Here is a 19,763-nt window from a genome sequence, read left to right as displayed (position 1 = left end):
AATTTTTCAACTGTAATTGCTAATATTTTCCTTAATATAATCGTATGTGAAGCAAATAAAAAATGGAAATAGCATTGTCAAGATTTTTTTAATAAGGGTAGGTGAGGAATCTAGGAACTCTATATTGATACTTTAAGTTCATTATTACACACTCTCTACAAGAATCAATCCAAGTAAAATTGAGCCAGTTTTTCATAATTTAAAAAGAAATTCCAACAGTAAGATATATTTGAAGATTATATACTTTTCTGATGATTCTCTAAAGGACCATAAAGCATGTGAGAAGATCGTATTATCATTTAAAAGATTTCAGTTTGATGTTGAACCTGGCCCCAAGGTGAATCATATTGCTTCAGAAATTCTTTGGCAATGTAGTAAAAGATAAATCAGCTTTTTAGAGTCAAAAGCATTTTAAAGTGGAATTCAATGAAAAAGAAGTACTATAAGATAAAAATTATATTAGAGACTGAAAGAAAGGGACCTGGGAAATTTTACAGCAAGCCCTCGTTTCCTGGCATTAATAAGTTTTACATAAAGGTGAATTTAAGTTTAGCACCTTTACTACTCTTGTCAGAACTCTTAACAAAAATCAGATACCAGTCTAACAAAACAAGGAAATAACTGTAATTTAACACTGTCTTAAAAACACAGTCAGATTTATGATCTGGTATTAAAATATGGAAATGCTCATTTTAGGTAATGCCCTTATTAAAGTGTGTAGGGCAGATTTTCTATATGCTTAGTGCATATAAAATCCTTTTGTTTACACTATCTCATTGTTTTATTCATTCAGCAAACATGTATAATGTACATATTATGTGTGAAGCACTACAGGTAAGTGTTAGAATATAAAGACACAGCTGTTACAGTTCTTGCTCTTGGGAAGTTACAATTTGGAGAGATAAATTTGCAAATAAACAATACAGTAATAATAATAGCAGTCAGTGAGCAATTATTATATCAACTTATACTATCAGAAGTGCTACGATAAAACTATATAAAGGATATACAAGAGAGGGTTCCTAATCCAGACCACGGTAAGGAGGTCCTCTAGAGAAAGTTAAGTATAAACTCGTCTTGAAGGAAAAACCTGAAAAAACCACAGAGAGATTGGCCTTTAGGAAAAGGGAAGAGGCAAGAGAACTTGGCAGGTTCAAGGGCAAAGGAAAGGTCTTGGAAAGAGACAAGCAGACACTTACCACTTGGACAGAACAGGTACCCAAAGGAAGGCTAACAGTGATGGGAAGTATACCGTGATTGGCTGGATTTGGGACAAACTACAATCCTGGATGGTGTCAGAGGCTTTGTGAAGCTTCAGACTGGCAGCTTGGTCTTTGGGCTTGGAGGCTAGCCCACAACCAAGGCCCTAAATGAAAAGGCAGTCTAAGGACAATAGCGGTTGGCCAATCAGCAGTTTATTATAAATGCTCTAGACCCACACATGCTAAACCTCAGGTATGGCTGGAGCTTTCGTGACAGTGGAAGCCAGCCCCCTGTTCTGTAGCAGGCTGAGATTCAGTCCCCAGGCTGGTCCCAAGTATGGTCTTCAGGTGTGGTCAATCTGTTTCTTCTAGCTGCAGCTGGTTTGCACTAGTTCTTAATTGTTGTATTTTCAGGAATCTTCCAAGTTGTTAGGGTGGCCAACTATCCTCATTGGTCTAGAACTGTCTCAGTTTTATTCCTATGTCCAGAGAAGCCCCTATGTTCAGAGAAACCAAACCCTGAGGGGTTATGGTAACTGAGGGGTTACCATATTACACTAGTAACCTAAAATCAGTCATGGTAGGAATATATCTGTGATGAAAACTAGCAAACACAATCAATCAGGCCCAGGCTTTCCCCTCTCCTCATCCCCACAGGTGGTTTTTAAACATTTCCCAGCATGCCACTAGATTCCTCCCTCTGCTGTCAACATTTATTTATTAAAAAAACAGTATCAAAAAAGGAGTTGCTGCCTGAGTGGCTCAGTTGGCTAAGCATCAACTTTGGCTCAGGCCATGATCTCATAGTTAATGGGTTCAAACTTCACTTCAGGCTCTATGCTGACAGCTCAGAGCCTGGAGATTACTTTGCATTCTGTGCATGTCTTTCTCTGCCCCTCCCCTGCCTTTTCTCTCTCTCTTGCTCTCTCTCCCCCTCTCTCTCAAAAATAAATAAACATTAAAAACAAACAAACAAAAAAAGAAATTGCTGGGCATGCTTCCCAAGACCAGACTATATTGCTACATTTGCTATGTCCACTGACAATGGAAGAGGACAGCACGCCAAGACTAGAAAGGGCCTAGTGCTCATCCCCACAAGTGCCCTCAGCATTCAAGAGTCTCTCATGGTTTGGCTCTCTCCCTTTCCCCCACCATTTCTCCCCTTCTTCTCCCCCATGGTCCTCCGTTAAGTTCCTCCTAATCCTCCTATACGTGCAAACATATGATATTTGTCCTTTTCTGCCTGACTTATTTCGCTCAGCATAACACCCTCAAGGTCCATCCATGTTGCTACACATGGCCAGATTTCATTGTTTCTCATTGCCATGTAGTATTCCATGGTGTAGATAAACCACATCTTCTTGATCCATTCATCTGTGGATGGACACTTAGGCTCTTTCCATGTTTTAGCTATCGTGGAGAGTGCTGCTATGAACATTGGGGTACATGTGCTCCTATGACAATAAACTATTTGTAAAAAAAAAACAAACAAACAAAAACTAGAAAGGGCCTCTGTCTGCCCTGAGGAGTTGCTGAGGAGGCTCTCAGGCCTCTCCGCTCCCAGCAACAAAGGTCAGCTACTTCAGCAGGAAGACTGAAGGCTTCAACTCCACTTCTTCCTGTTCATTCTCTACTTCAGCCAACTCATTGCTTAGTCACCTCACTAACATACTGAACTGTTAAATCACTTATCTAACTTTATCTCTCAATTCTTTTATTTAATCTATCATGTGCCTCAATTTCAGCTTTTCATCTAACTTTACTTTTAACTCAGTTTTATTTTACTTTTGTCTTTATTTCATTTTTTTCACTTTATTATTATTGTAATGCAATTGACATACAATGTTGTATTAACTTCAGGAGCACAACATTGATTCAACAATTCTAAACATGACTCAATGCTCAACACGATAAGTCTAGTCACCATCTGTCACCATACAACATTATTATAACTTTATTGACTATATTCCCTTTGCTGTGCCTTTCATCTCTGTGACTTATTAATTTTATAACTGGAAGTACAAACTTCTAGTTGTCCTTATTTCATGTTAAAATCATTAATGTTACTGCTGGAGTTTTAACTTGTCTTATCCTAATTCTTTTCTCTTTCTCTTTGCAGTTTTTAGCTTCTTATGCATTCCTTTTATTTACTGTCTACTATCTTAACCCTTTCCTACTTCTCTCGGATGTAGTCTTAAGTTACTCTCATTTTTAAATCATTTTTCATTGACTTATCTATACAGGGAGGAATGTGAACCACATAATCTGGAGAGCATCCACATTAGATGCCTAGAAGTTTGCAGGCTTTCTTCTCCCTGCCACATCATCCCTCTACTCATATTTCCCAATTCAGCCAATAACTATAGCTCTGCCCTCAGAAACCCATTCCCTAGCCCAGTCCAAGACGGCTCTGCAAAGCACCAAAAGCCATTCTCTGGAGGATTTAAATACAATGCTAACCACACAGTTGATTTGTTATAAATGTTCCCTCTCAATCCCATTTACAATTGCACCAAAAACAATAAAATATCTAAGAATAAACTTAACCAATGAGGTGAAAGACCTGCACTCTCAAAACTAATGAAAGAAGTTCAAGAAAATGAAAAGAAATGAAAAGACATTCCACACTCATGTGCTGGAAAAGCAAATATTATTAAAATGTCCTTAATATACATCTACGGATTTAATGCAATTGCTATCAAAATACCAACAACATTTTTCACAGAACTAGAACAAATAATCCTAAAATTTGTATGGAACTACAGAAGATCTCAAATAGGCAAAGCAATCTTAAGAAAAACAAAACTGGAGGCATCACAATGCCAGACTTCAAGTCATATTACAAAGCAGTAGTAATTAAGACAGTATGGTACTGGCATAAAAACAGACACATTGATCAATGGAATAGAATAGAAAACCCAGAAATAAACCCACAATTATATGGTCAATTAAACTTTGACAAAGCCATAAATAATACCCAATGGGGAAAAGACAGTCTCTTCAACAAATAGTGTTGGGGAAACTGGACACTTACACACAAGAGAATGAAACTAGACTACTTTCTTTCACCATACACAAAAATAAAACCAAAATGGACTAAAGACTTAAAGTAAGACATGAAACCATAAAAATCCTTGAAGAAAGCACAGGCAGTAATGTCTCAGATATAAGCTGTAGCAACATTTTTGTAGCTATGTCTCCTAGAGGCAAAAGAGACAAAGGCAAAAATAAACTACTTGGACTACATCAAAATAAAAGCTTCTGCACAGCAAAAGAAACAATCAACAAAACAGAAAGACAACCTACGGAATGGTAGAAGAGATCTGTGAATGATATAGCCAATAAAGAGGTAGTATCCAAAATATATAAAGAAATGATATAACTCAATATCCAAAAAACAAACAATCCAATTTAAAAATGAGCAGAAGATATGAACAGACTTTTCTCCAAAGAAGACATTCAAATGGCTAACAGACACATGAAAATATGCTCAACATCATTCATCAGGGAAATGGAAGAAAAACTATAATGAGACATTTTTTCAACCTGTCAGAATGGATAAAATAAAAAACATAAGAAATAACAAGTGTTTTTTTTTTAATAGTTTATTGTCAAATTAGTTTCCACATAACACTCAGTGCTCATCCCCACAAGTGTCCTCCTCCATGCCCATCCCCCCTCCCCCCACATCCATCAGTCCTCAGTTTTTGTCAGCATTCAAGAGTCTCTCATGGTTTGCCTCTCTCCCTTTCCCCCACCATTTCCGCCCTTCTTCTCCCCCTTGTTCCTCCGTCAAGTTCCTCCTAATCCTCCTATACGTGCAAACATATGATATTTGTCCTTTTCTGCCTGACTTATTTCGCTCAGCATAACACCCTCAAGGTCCATCCATGTTGCTACACATGGCCAGATTTCATTCTTTCTCATTGCCATGTAGTATTCCATGGTATAGATAAACCACATCTTCTTGATCCATTCATCTGTTGATGGACACTTAGGCTCTTTCCATGTTTTAGCTATTGTGGAGAGTGCTGCTATGAACATTGGGGTACATGTGCTCCTATGCATCAGCATTTCTGTATCCCTTGGGTAAATTCCTAGCAGTGCTATTGCTGGGTCATAGGGGAGTTCTATTGTTAGTTTCCTGAGGAACCTCCACACTGTTTTCCAGAGGGGCTGTACCAGTTTACATGCCCACCAACAGTGTAGGAGGGTGCCCGAAGAAACAACAAGTGTTGGTGAGGATGTGGAGAAAAAAGTGGAATGCGAACTGATGCAGCCATTGTGGAAAACTACATGGAGTTTCCTTAAAAAAAATTTTTTTTTTAAATAAAAAATAGAATACCCTACAATCCAGCAATCACACTAGTAGGTATTTCCCCCCAAAATACAAAGACACTGATTCAAAGGGATACATGCACCTCTATGTTTATAGCAGCATTATTTACAATAACCAAACGATGGAAGCAGCCCAAGTGTCTATCAGTAGATGAATGGATAAATATGTGATATATATACAATGGAATATTATTCAGCTATAGAAAAAGAATGAAATCTTGTCATTTGCAACAACGATAGAACTAATAAGTCAATAAGAGAAAGACAAATATATGATTTCACTCATATGTGGAATTTAGAAACCAAAACAAATGAGCAAAGGAAAGAAAAAAAAGAGACACAAACCTAGAAACAGAATCTTAACTATAAAGAACAAACCAATGGATACCAGAGGGAAGGTAGGTGGGAAGATGGGGAAAATAAAGAGATGGGGATTAAAGAGTACACTTATCATGATGGAAAAAAAAGAAAATGATAAAAAAAAGAAAAACAAATGCTGCCTGTCAACACTTCAAACTGTCACACTCATCTGTTTCCAAAATAAACAATGGATCTGGAGCAAACCAAGATAATCACATGTCACAATCCAAAGGAAGGGACTGCTTACTCTCCATCCTAATCTTTACCAGGATGTCACATTCTTCTTGGAGGATTTTTTTTTTTTGAGAGAGAAAGCAAGCACACAATCAGGGGAGAGGGGCAGAGGGAGAGAGAGCGAGAGAGCGAGAGCAAGAGTGAGAGAGAGAGGGAGCGCGAGAGAGAGAGAGAGTGAGAGAAACCCAAGCAGGCTCCATGATCAGCATAAAGCCAGACTCAGGGCTCAATCTCACAACCATGAGATGATGATCTGAACTGAAGTCAAGAGTCAGACACTTAACTGACAAACCCTGGTACCCCTTGGAGGAATTTGTTTTAAAAACTCTGGAGATCAGGCTCTTCCCCAGCTCTCTTCATCTTGGAGGGATAAAAAGCAATCTAGATCAAGGGCTACTCCACAAACAACATGATTTAAAGCAGCATTTGTATTTTGCCCTACTGGATGGTTCTTAACTTGAGGCATGGAATCCTGTGCTTAGATGCTCAGGCCTCCCAGGAAAGGTGGCTTTGGAGATGACAAAGTAGCTCTTCTCACTTTCCTGCTCAGGATTCAGTGGATGTGGGGCTCATGATTGGAGTGCAGAGGCCAAGAAGCTGCATTACTTTGCTGTCCTATTAGATACAAGGAAATTAAACATCGCCTTGGATACCTCCAATTTAAGGTTTCTCTTTTTCCACATATTAAGGAATTGAAGGTAACTTTAAATCAGAATTACAAAATATAATAAAAAATATAAATCTGCCCTTCCTAATACCTGTTTTTCAGGGACTTCCAGGTAGCTAAAACAATTCTGTGTTCTCACACTAATAAAAAATAAGAAATACAACTAACAAGCATTATGAAGTATTTCCCTATGATTTTTCTCTTTCAGATTCCCCAATAACACTATAAAGTTGGTCTTGTCTCCAACTGAGGTATTCTTACAGGTAGAAATGGATTTGTACATCAACCTCCCAACTGCAAGATCCCATGCCACTTTCATTGTGCCACACGAGGACCCACTCTCTTTGAAGAATGAAGGACTAAATTGCAGCTATTTGCCATCCAGAAGCCTATTCATTTTACCCTCAGGTCAAGACTGAGTTTCCAGCAGACAGAAGACAAGATGGCTGACCTCCTAATAAGGAGATCTTCTCAGGCACATCAGAAACCAAATAGAAAGGGAGAGAGCTAAGACAGAAAAATCAGAGATGGATATGAGACAAAAGATATCCTAAACAAATGTAAGCCATTTCTATAGTACCAAACATAAATCCAGAAATAAAAAAGGATTAAGGTTCCAATTCAAGATGGCAACATAGGCAGACTGCACTCACCTCCTCCATGGAACACACTAAATTATACCTATTAATAAAACTCCTCCTGAAGAACTAAGGGCTGACTAAATAGCTATTGAACAGCCAAAGACAGACAGAACAGCAAGACAGATGGAGACAGTAACAAAGGGAACCCCGAGCACTCTGATGCTATCTGGGAACTGCAGTGGGGAGGAATACCAAGGGACTGGCAACAGATCCCTCTCTTCTTAGGCATAGAAAAAAAAACCCACATTTTAAAAGAGCAACTAGTGTATAAAAAAGACAACACTAGAACTCTGCCAAGCAGTGGAGGAGCTGCAGGAAAGTTCTCCAGGTCAGACAGACTACGGAACAACATAGTTTATGTTCCCATTCCAGGTTGGAAGCCTGAATAGGAGCAAAGTCCAGGTGCTATGGTGGGCAGGTCCGATGGTCTTGGTGGGCTTGCACCTTCAGTCCACAGGCCCACACAGCTCTAGACACACTGGGACACAGAAGAAAAGCTAAGATTTAGAGGGTCCATGGAACTTTAGTAATGCTCTCTCCCCTTGCTCCTCAAAGACTCAAACTAAAGCAGTGTTTGGCCACCATTAGGGGTCAGTTCAGATGCCAATAAGTGGAGCATCAGATCATCACAAGGGGCTTACAACCTCAGCAAGCAAGGGTACACAAGCCCACATCAGTCCTACCTGTACTGGGAAACAGGAAAAAAGCCATGGTTTAGAGGGGAAAGGGACCTGCAAGTATACGCTCTCCTCCACCACCTTAAAATCCCAGAATGGAAGACACTCCAGCTCACAGTAGGCTTGTAACTTCAGTGAGCCCAGGGTCCACAAGCCCACACCTGCCATCCTCTGGTGCTGGGGCACAGCAAACAAGTCATAGTTTTGTGTGAATTGGTGGCTTTTGTACTGTTTTATCTTATCTTATTTACTTTTTAAAAATTTGTTCTGTTTTTATTTATTTTTATTTTTTCTTCTCCTTTTTTTCTTTTTCTTCATTCTTCTTCATTCTTTTCTTTTATTGTTATTTTTTCTTTATTCTCTCTATAAAAAGACACAGTTTAAAAGAGTAACCATCCTGAAACCAATACTATATTGTGTTAACTAACTTGAATTTTAATAAATAAAACAGTAACTAGCATATATAGTCACAGTTCCAGCCCAGCCAGAGTAAGTAACCAGACACACATAGTCTGCAACACAGTCACCAAACACAAGATCATTCCTTCAATTACAGGAGAAGTAGTCATTTCACTTAATCCATACAAATACACACAGAAAATCAAGCAAAATGGGGATACAGAGGAATATGCCTCAACAAAAAGAATAAGAAAAAAACCTCAGTAAAAGAATTAAATGAAACAGAGACATGCAATATTCCCCATAAAGAATTTAAAGTAATGTTTATAAAAATAATCACTGGGCTGGAGAAAAGATGGAAGAACTCAGTAAGACCTTTAATAAAGAGAAAATATTAAAATGTACCAGTCAGAGTTGAAGAATACAATAGCTAAAATTAAAAAACACACAAGGGAATCAAGAGTAGATTAGAGAATACAAAAGAACGTATCAGTGATCTGGAAGACAGGATAATGGAAATTACACAAGCTGAACAGCAAAAAGAGAAAATAATTTTTTAAAATGAGGACAGAATAAGAGATCTCTTGAACATCAAATGAAAAAAATATTCGCATTACAGGAGTCCCAGAAGAAGGAGAAAGAGAAAGGTATAGAAAACTTATTTTGAGAGATCACTGAAAACGTCCTTAACCCAACAAGGGAAATAGACATCCAAGTCCAAGAAGCATAGAGAATTCCAAACAAGATGAACCCAAGGAGGTCAGCATCATGACACACAATAATTAAAGTGCCAAAAGTTAAAGATTTTAAAAAAGGATCTTAAAAGCAGCAAGAGAGAAACAAAAGGTTACCTAGGAGGGAAAACCCTGTAAAACTCTAAGCTGATTTTTCAGCAAAAACTTTGCAAGCCAGGAGTGGCATGATATATTCAAAGTGTTAAAAGGAAAAAACCTACAATCAAGAATGGTTATCATTCAGATTTAAAGAAGATATAAAGTGTTTCCCAGACAATAAAACAGAGGAATTTATAATCACTAAACCAACCTTACAAAAAATGTTAAATGGATTTAAGTGGTAAATAAACAGCCATAATTAAATATAAAAAAAACACGAATAAAAAGATGTAAAATATAACCACATATAAATAAAATGTGGAGAAGAGAGAAAAAGGAAAGAAAAGGGGGAAACAAAGAAATTTTTTTTTTGTTTTTTGGTTTTTTTTTAAGAATGTATTTGAACTTAAATAATCATCAAATTAATATGGACTGCTATTTACTTAGGATGCTATATATGAACCTCATGATAATCACAAAACCGAAACCTATGAAAAAAAAACCCAAAACCTATGAAACATACACAAAAAAATAAAGAGAAAGAAAGTCAAACAAAACACTGTAGATATTCATTGATCACAAAAATAGAAAACAAGAGAAGAAGGAATAAAGAGCTAAAAACAGAATTTTTTAAATGTCAAAGTATATATTTATCAATAATTACTTTAAGTGTAAATATCCTAAATGCTCGAATCAAAAGACAAAGAACGACAGAATATATTGAAAAACAAAACCCATCTATATACTGCCTACAAGAGCTCACCTCACACCTAAAGATGCATATAGACTGAAAGTGAAGGGATAGAAAAACACTCACCATGCAAATGCAAGTAAAAAAAAGAAAAGCTAGGGTCACAATACTTATATCGTACAAAAGAGACTTTAAAACAAAGACCATAACAAGAGACAAAGAAAGGCATTACACAGTGATAAAAGGATCAATCCAACATGAGGAGATAACAATTATAAATATCTATGGACCCAACACTGAAGCAGCTCAATACATAAAGCAAACATTAATGGACATAAAGAAAGAAACTGATGGTAAAACAATAATAGTAGGGGACTTGAACACTCCATGTACATCAGTGTACAGATCATCCAGACAGAAAATCCATAAGAAAACAACATCTTTGAATGACACATTGGGCCAGATGATCAAAACAGATATATACAGAACATTTTATCCAAGACAACAGAATAAAACGTTCTTTTCAAGTGCATTTGGAACATTCTCCAAAACAGATCACTCATTAGGCCAGAAAACAAGCCTCAATAAACTTAAGAAGACTGAAATCATACCATGCATTTTTCCAGAAAAGACATACAGATGGCCAACAGACACATGAAAAAGATGCTCAACACCACCCATTATCAGAGAAATGCAAATCAAAATCACATACACACATCTGTTAGAAAGCTAAAATCAAGAAGACAAGAAACAAGTCTTGGCAAGGATGTGGAGAAAAAGGAACCCTTGTGCACTGTTGGTGGGAACATAAATTGGTACAGCCACTTTAGAAACAGTGTGGGCGTTCTCAAAAAATTAAAAATAGAATTACCGTATGACCCAATAATTCCACTACTGGGTACAGTAAAACCTTGGGTGGCAAGTAACTTGTTCTGTGAGTGTTCCACAAGACAAACAAACATTTCTAATAAATTTTAACTTGATAAACAAGCAACGTCTTGCAATACGAGTAGTATGTGATGCCAAATATCACATGATCACAACTGAGCCAATGATTCTCTCTCTCTCTTTGTGGGACTGTGGGTGATCATCTCTCATGCTCGGATGCTCGGTCTCAGGCAGTGGTGTTTGGCAGAAATCAGTGATATTTCAGAACTTTGGAAGGTGCCCACAGCTGGCACTAGTGTATTTTTTGTCACTTCAAAAAACCTATGGCAAGTCCTTTGCTTTACCATACAAGAGTAAGCTTAGGAATGCTTTGCTTCATTCTAAGTCAGGCTGCCTATAGATATAGACCCCTTCCTCTGCTGTCTTATTGACAGTTACATTAAATACAGTATATGACAAGAGGTTATTAATACTGTACTGTAGTCACCATCTGTTAGTAATAGTGAAAGTCATCCTACACAATAAAGCTTCTCTCTCTTGTCTCCCTCATATCAGCCATGAGGATTTTCAAAAGTGAAGATTAATTTATTTTTGCTTATATTTTCTATTTTATTATCTTGTATTATATTACAATATTGTAATCATTTTTATATGAATATTTCTGGGTTGTGGAATGAGTGTTCTGAGTTTCCATTATTTCTTATGGGGAAATTCGCTTTGATATACAAGTGCTTTGGATTACAAGCATGTTTCCAGAAAAAATTATGCTTGCAAACCAAGGTTTTACTGTATTTACCCAGTGAAAATGAAAACACCATTAGAAAATATGTATGCACCCCCATATATTTAATGTAGCATTTTTTGCAACAGCCAAGACATGGAAGCAACTAAGTGTCCATCAGTAGATAAATGGATAAGGAAAATGTGATGTATATACACAATGAAATATTACACAACCAAAAAAGGATGAAATCATGCCATTTGAGACAATATGGATGGACCTAAAGGGCATTATGCTAAGTGAAATAGGTCAGACTGAGAAAGACAAATAGCATATGAGTCTACTCATAAATGAAACCTAAAACAAACAAGCAAATAAACCAATGAATAAACAAAAAGCAGAATCAGAACTATAAATACAGAGAACAAACTGATGGTTGCCAGAGGGGAGGGTGTGGGAGATTAGCAAAACAGGGGAGATACAGGAGGAATATCTTCTAAATTTTTTTTTAATGTTTTATTTATTTCCAGGAGAGAGAGAGAGAGACAGCGTGAGCAGGGGAGGGTCAGAGAGAGAGGGAGTCACAGACTGAAACAGGCTCCAGGCTCCGAGCTGGCAGTCAGCACAGAGCCCGACGCGGGGCTCGAACCCACGAACCGCGAAATCATGACCTAAGCGAAAGTCGGACGCCTAACCGACTAAGCCACCCAGGTGCCCCAGGAATATCTTCTAATACATACACAAATGCACACACACACACACACACACACACACTATACTACTACTACTGCTGCTACTACTACTACTACTACTACTAATAATAATAATAACAATAATAAAAAGAGGGTAGAAGGAAACTTTGGGAGGTGATGGATATGTTTATGACCTTCATAGTGGTGATGGTTTCCCAGATGTATACTTATCCCCATACTTATCAAGTTGTATGCATTAAAGATGTATCAGCTTTAACATGTCAATCACACCTCAATAAAATGGTTTAAAAATAAACAAACAAATAAGTGTGGGCTTTGGAGTGAAGCAGATTGGAGTTCAGGTCCTAGTTTTGCCACTTATTAGTGGTGTAACTTTGACCAAATCATTTAAATTCTAAAGAAAAAATAACAGAAAATGTTAATGATCTTGGGTTTAGTTAAGATATTTTTAAATAGTATGCAAGAGTCACAAACTAAAAAAAGAAAAAACCAACAAATAGAACTTTGTCAATAGTTTAAACACTTTTTCTTTAAAAGACAATGTTATACAACTTACAAGATATAGATCAATTCCTCAAAAATCACAAATTACCAAAAGACTACGAAGATGAAATAGATAATGTGAATAATCCCATTACTATTAGATTGAATTTAAATTAAAAGCTCCCTAGGGGCATCTGAGTGGCTCAGATGATTATGTGTCCAACTTGGGCTCAGGTCATGATCTCACAGTTTGTGGGTTCAAGCCCCGCCTAGGGCTTGCTTCAGATTTTGTGTCTCCCTCTCTTTGCCACTCCCCTGCTCACACTCTGTCTCTCTCTCTCAAAATAAATAAACATTTAAAAAGTATTAAAAAAAATAAAGGGAAGAGAATGGGAGGAGAGGGAAGGGAAGGGAAGGAAAGGAAAGAGAAGGCAAGGGAAGGGAAGGAAAGCAAAGCAAAGGGAGAGAGATACAGCTATCTAGAGGAATCCACACACACAAAAAATTCTACAACTAATAAATGGTCACAAGATACAAAATCAATACACAAAAATTAATCACATTTTATTTAGTAACAAAAACATGTAGAAACTAAGATTTAAAACACAATACCACTTACAATTGTGCCAAAGAAAATTAAATGCTTAGGTGTAAATTTAACATAGCATGAACAGTGGGGTGGCGGTGTGGTATGGGATTGAGAAAGACAGGTTAGTAGCAATAAACATAAGTAAAACTAAAAGTGAAAAAAAATGCAAGGATCTGTATGCTGAAAATGACACAATACTGTTTCAAAAATTCAAAGAAGACCCAAATAAACAGAGAGCTATAGGATGGTTTTAAAGACTCAATATAGTTAATCCATCAATTCTTCTCAAATTGATATACAGATTTAATTTATCCCTATGAACATTCCAAAAATTTTTTGTAATCTGTAATAAGCAGAATAATAGCCCCCACAAAGATATACATGTCTTAATTCCTGGATGAAAGAGTTGTATAACTTGACAATGGTGGTAATTACACAAATTTGCATGTATGATTAAATTGAACAGCCCTATAAACACACTGGTCCATGTAACACTGGTGAAATTTAATAAGCTCTGTAGATGGTTCCAACGTCAACTTCCGTGACTTTGATACTGTGCAATAGTTATTCAAGATGCAAGATGTTACCACTGGGAGAAACTAGATAAAGGGTACACAGAACCTCCCTACATATATTTCTGCTACTTCCTGTGAACCTATAATTTAAAAAAAAAACAACTTTAAAAAAAATGTTTTATTTATTTCTAGGAGAGAGAGAGACAGCGTGAGCAGGGGAGGGTCAGAGAGAGAGGGAGTCACAGACTGAAACAGGCTCCAGGCTCTGAGCTGGCAGTCAGCACAGAGCCCGACGCGGGGCCCGAACCCACGAACCGCGAGATGATGACCTAAGCGAAAGTCAGACGCTTAACCGACTAAGCCACACAGGCGCCCCTCCCCACCAAAAAACTTTAAAACAAACGAAAGATGTTAGTGTGAAAATTAAATGACAAATCTCAGATTGGGAAAAAACATTTTAAAAACTATTAAATAGAGAACTTCTGTCAAGTATACATAAGAATACTTACAACTCAATAATATAAAAACAAACCACCAAATAAAAAGCAGGCAATGATTTGAACACATTCTTCACTAGAGTTATACAGATAGCAAGTAAGTATGTCAATATATGCTCAAAATCATTTGTCACTAGGGAAATATAAACGAAAGCCACAATGAGCCATTACTTCATATAAGAGCTAAAATCTAAATGACTGACCATACCAAGCACTGACAAGGATGTAAAGGAACAGGAATTCTCATTTGCTGCTTGTAGAGAATATAAAATAATATAGTCACTTTGGAATACTCTGTGACCATTTTTTTAAAAGTTAAACTTATACCTCCCATAAGACCAAGATATTCCACCCTGAGGTATATACCCAAAAGAGATGAACACATAGATCTATACAAAAATTCACATACAAATGCTCATAGAGACTTTATTTATAATTGCCCCACACTAAAAACACCACAAAGGCCTATCAAAAAAATCAATGTAGGAAATTTTTAAGAATTTTCTTAATTGACCCCCAGTGACCCACATCCCAGTAGAATCCCCTCTTCTTTTTTTTTTTTAATGTTTTATTTATTTCTAAGAGAGAGAGACATAGCATGAGAGGGGAAGGGTCAGAGAGAGAGGGAGACACAGAATCCGAAGCAGGTTCCAGGACCTGAGCTGTCAGCACAGAGCCTGACGCGGGGCTTGAACCCACGAACTGTGAGATCATGACCTGAGCTGAAGTCGGACGCTCAACCGACTGAGCCACCCAGGCGCCCCTAGAATCCCCTCTTCTTTGACTGTGAGTGGAACCTGTGAACAGGAAATACCACTCTCATGATCATGTTACATACAAGGGAGATTATCCAGGTGGACCAATCTAACCACAAAAGCCCTTTAAAAGCAAAGCCTTTTCTCTGGTTGATAGCAGAGATTAGAAGCACAAGAAGTATTTGACACACTGCTGCTAGTTCTGAAAATGGATGGGGGTACAGCCTCTGGGAGCTGAGAGCAACCACTGTTGTGGGCCAGCAAGGAAACAGCAAGGACAGTGACCTGTTTTACAACCATGTGGAACTGAATTCTGCCAACAATCTGAATGAACTTGGAAGCAGATTCCTCCTGAGAGCTTCCAGATAAGAGTCCAGGTTGAACGACTCCTTGCTTTTGGTCTTGGGACCCTAGGTAAAGAATCCAGTCTAGCCCACCTAGAATTCTTACCTACAGATTTGTGAGATTTAAAAAAAAAATGGGATGGGGATGCTGTTTTAAACTCCTATGTCTGTGATAATTTGTTAAACGATTAAAAAAAAAAAGTGATACACACTCTAGTACCTGGAAGTGGATACTATGGGAATACCTAAAATGCGACTCTTAAACTGGACAGTGGGCAGAAACTGGAAGAATTTGGAGAAGGAAGACAGAAGTCCTGAACAAATGACAGTAAAAATGTAGCAGTTAAAGATAATGCTGATGAGGGCTCAGAAAGAATTAAGGAACATGTCACTGGAAACTAGGGGAGGGAAATCCTTGTTACATAAAGGCATAATATGTAGCAAAATCATATCTTGTAGTTATGTGGAAAGCAGAATTTAAAAGTGATAAACTTGAATATTTAGCTAAGATGTCCAAGCAAAGTGTTGAAGGTACTCCCTGGTTTCTTCTTGCTGCTTATAATAAAAGGCAAAAGGAGATAAACTGAAGGAAAAACTCTTAAGGAATCAAGATGCTGATTTGGGAAATTCTTGGCCTATCCAGGTGGCAAAATATGCTAAAAGTAAGAGAGTGCTTCTGAAATCATGGCATAAAGAAAAGGCTGAGAATGTGACTGTCCAACACTTTGATGAAACCTTGGAAAGATTAAAGGGCCAAAGCATTCAACCACACAAAAGATCCTTCAGAGAGATGAAGAGTGTTCGTAAAGATCTCAATCAACCTAGAGGACTCAAGGAAGCTTAAGAGCAGTGGCCCTCAGTCATTTCAGCAAAAGCCAAAAAAAGAGAAGGGATTATCTTTTCAGAATCTGCGGATCTGGCTCTTGTCTGGTGAGTGAATCCCCTTGAATTCCAAACAAGATCCAAAAGGTTCTTGAGAATTGTATAGCAGTAGAAATACCAGCTTAGGCTGAAAGGGAGAGAGTATAAAATGAAAAGAAGGCTGTCATACAGTATTAGGCTATCAACCTGAATGACCTTGAAAATGGATCTTCCCTAAAGCCTCCAGATTAAGAGCTCACCCCAGCCAACATCTTGTTTTTGGTGTTCTGAGATCCTAGGCAGTGACCCAAGTGAGACTGCCAGAATTCTGACCTATAAAACTGTAAACTAATAATGAGTGTTTTTTAAAGCCATTATGATTGTGCTAATTTGTTACGGCATCCAGGCACAATTCTAGAAAATGCACTCAACTCCACAGTACAGAATGCAGATCAGTGACTGCCTAGGGATAAAATGTAGAAGGGTAATTATGGAAGATGGATTATCTAGGGCCTTGACAAAATCTTGGGAGATAATGATTATATGTTTATTATTTTGTTTGTGATGGTGGCTTCGCAGGTACACACATAAGTCACAGCTCATTAAACTGTATGTCATAAGTATATGCAATTTATATCAATTATAAGTATATGCAGTTTATATTAATTATACCTCAATACAGCTATAAATAATATAAATAATTCTACTAGGGAGGCCTGGGTGGCTCAGTTGGTTAAGCTTCCAACTCTTGATTTCAGCTCAGTCATAATTTCACAGTTCAGTTCATGAGATAAAGCCCCATGGCAGGCTCTATGCTGACAGCATGAAGTCTGCTTGGGATGCTCTCTCTCCCTCTCTCTCTCTATCCCTCCCCCACTCATGCTCTCTCCCTTCCTCAAAATAAATAAATATTTAAAATAATAATCCTGCTAGACAACTCTAGAAAATATGCCCAAATAACATTTCCATTCAAAAGGTAGATATAGAGAAGTAAAAAATCCTCAATTTAGCCTCTAGTTCTATTAAATTGATAAATAAATTGCGTGTACTAATATCCTCTCGATTTCTGGAGAAAACAATTTTAAAGCTTACAATCTAGAAAGAACAGAATGCTTTCTTTGTAACTCCTCTGAACTCATACATTTTAGCTGTCTACTGTCTAGTAACATCATTACAGTTACTCCTACAGTTAGAAAATAAACCAAATTTAATCAGGACTTGTTTCTTGCTTTCTGTTTCTCATATTGCTTAGTGATCCCTAAGTGATCTGCTTTTCTAAACTTCTGTATCACTTTCCATCTATTCCACCACTTAGTCATTGATTGTATACTGTGGTTTATTATGTTCTAATGGCTTCTTACAAGAGTCTTACCTACTCAGCTGAAGTCAAAGATACTTGAAGGCCAAGAGTCAGTTTATTCATTCAATAAATATTGGCAGTTCTAGGTATATGCTTGTAGGAGAAACAAATAAAAATTTGTCCTACCTCTTGCATCTTATTCAAGAGGTTATAAAGTCATCTATTTTTTCTTTTCAGTGAGCCACCTAAAGAATAAACCACTTTCTGTTTTCATGATAAATGTGAGGAAAAATCTATATGGATAATCCATACATGTGGAAAATGGCTCTATGAGCAAGTATAAAAGCCTTCCTTTAGGAAAAAAAAAAGCGGATCATGAAATAAAAGTTGTCGGGAAGACTATAAATACAGAGAAATAAGCATATATATATTAAATAACTTCTAGGTACCATGTCCCATGCCAGACACCTTCACATATGTTACTTCACTTCATAATAATCCTATAAGGTCGAAAGATGAGCCTTCTTATTCCTCAGAAAACAGGATAGCGTAGTTTAAGTAATTATTCAGTCACTCAGAAGATAAATATCAAGACTCAATATATAGTTCCAGCTGAGCTGATCCCACAGTCTAGTTTTTTTCTGACTGAGGAAGACCCATGAGCAAAAGCAGAGTCTTAAATTCAAATAACAACAGTCCAGTTTAACTAACAATCAGGAAATATGTGGGTACTTTTGAGAGAAGCAGCTAAAAATCAAGGTGGGTGCCTTATGTTTTTCATTAAAGATAGTGACCAAACATGATTTTAATACTGTAAGTGACCATTCATTTGCCTTATCTGTCATCCAAAGTTGTCCCATGTTGTGTCACAGTTATCTGATAATCAGACCAAAGCCTAATTGGAAAAAGTAAATGGTGAATGAAAAAACTTATTTCCTCATATTCTCCACCCCTAGAGATAAATTTGTTTTTATATGGTCCAAGGACTTTGACTGCTACTGAAAAAGTCCAAGAGGTTACCCTCAAGTTCACAGAAGCCCTAGAAGATTTAGGTAACCTCCTAGTAATATTTAGGGGGAAAGGTTGATTGTAGAGTTATCATGGTATTCTGACCTGCTTTCAAACTGGAGTAGACTAGTCAATAAAATGATTACTTTAATTAAGACCATCTACAGAGTTCCAGGTTGGTCCATACATCCAAACACTGATAACAGGTCACCACGGTACATATAATTTGCACATGTACTTACCTTATTTAATCTCTCCTTTCTAACCACTTGAATGGCTGCGTTCAAGTCCAATTCTATATTCTGCAGAAGAGTTTCCTTAAAATTGTGAACTTAAAATGACTAATCTGATTAAGGAACACATAATAGTATGGTAACTGTGCCAATGACTTAAGTTAAAAGGTTTAACAGCTCGTCTGATTCTGAGTGATTCTGAGTGGCGTTTGGGCTATTAGTTCAACCAATGTCACTAAAATGTCTAATGAAAAATACTGTGCTAATAACTCAAGACTGATGATACAATATATTGAGAAAGGTATGTTCAGATGATTATATATAAACCATTCTAAATTTGCTTCAGGCCACCCAACAGATCCTCTGATTACTAGCTAATGAGTCTATTATTAAGATCTCAGGTTCATTAGCAAACATGATACAACATAAAGTGCCTTAATTTAGGAATCAGAATTCAAGTCTTGATTATCACTATTAGCCATGTTGGCTAGCCTCTATGTACCTGTTTCTTCATTATAACTACAACTTCAAAAAACTACTTTGAGCGTAAAGTGACATAACTGAAGTAAAAGAACTCTGATAACCAGAGAGCTATGCCAACAGTGCTGTCGTGCTTCCCAGGGTGTGGTAGGCCAGTGGTGCATGACAGGAGTCAAATAAGGTGAACTGGAGAGCATCTTCAGGGAAGGAAAGGCCCTTTAATGTAATTATAATCCTCCTCTGAATCATTATCAAGAGAAAACCCAAAGTCTCACTACAGCTGAATATATAAAAATTCATCAAAGATATGTTTCTAAGGCACCAAACTTGAAAA

Source organism: Crocuta crocuta, unplaced genomic scaffold (assembly GCF_008692635.1).
Source record: "Crocuta crocuta isolate KB4526 unplaced genomic scaffold, BGI_CrCroc_1.0 scaffold26, whole genome shotgun sequence".
NCBI classification, from domain to species: domain Eukaryota; kingdom Metazoa; phylum Chordata; class Mammalia; order Carnivora; family Hyaenidae; genus Crocuta; species Crocuta crocuta.
This window is presented reverse-complemented; position numbering follows the sequence as displayed.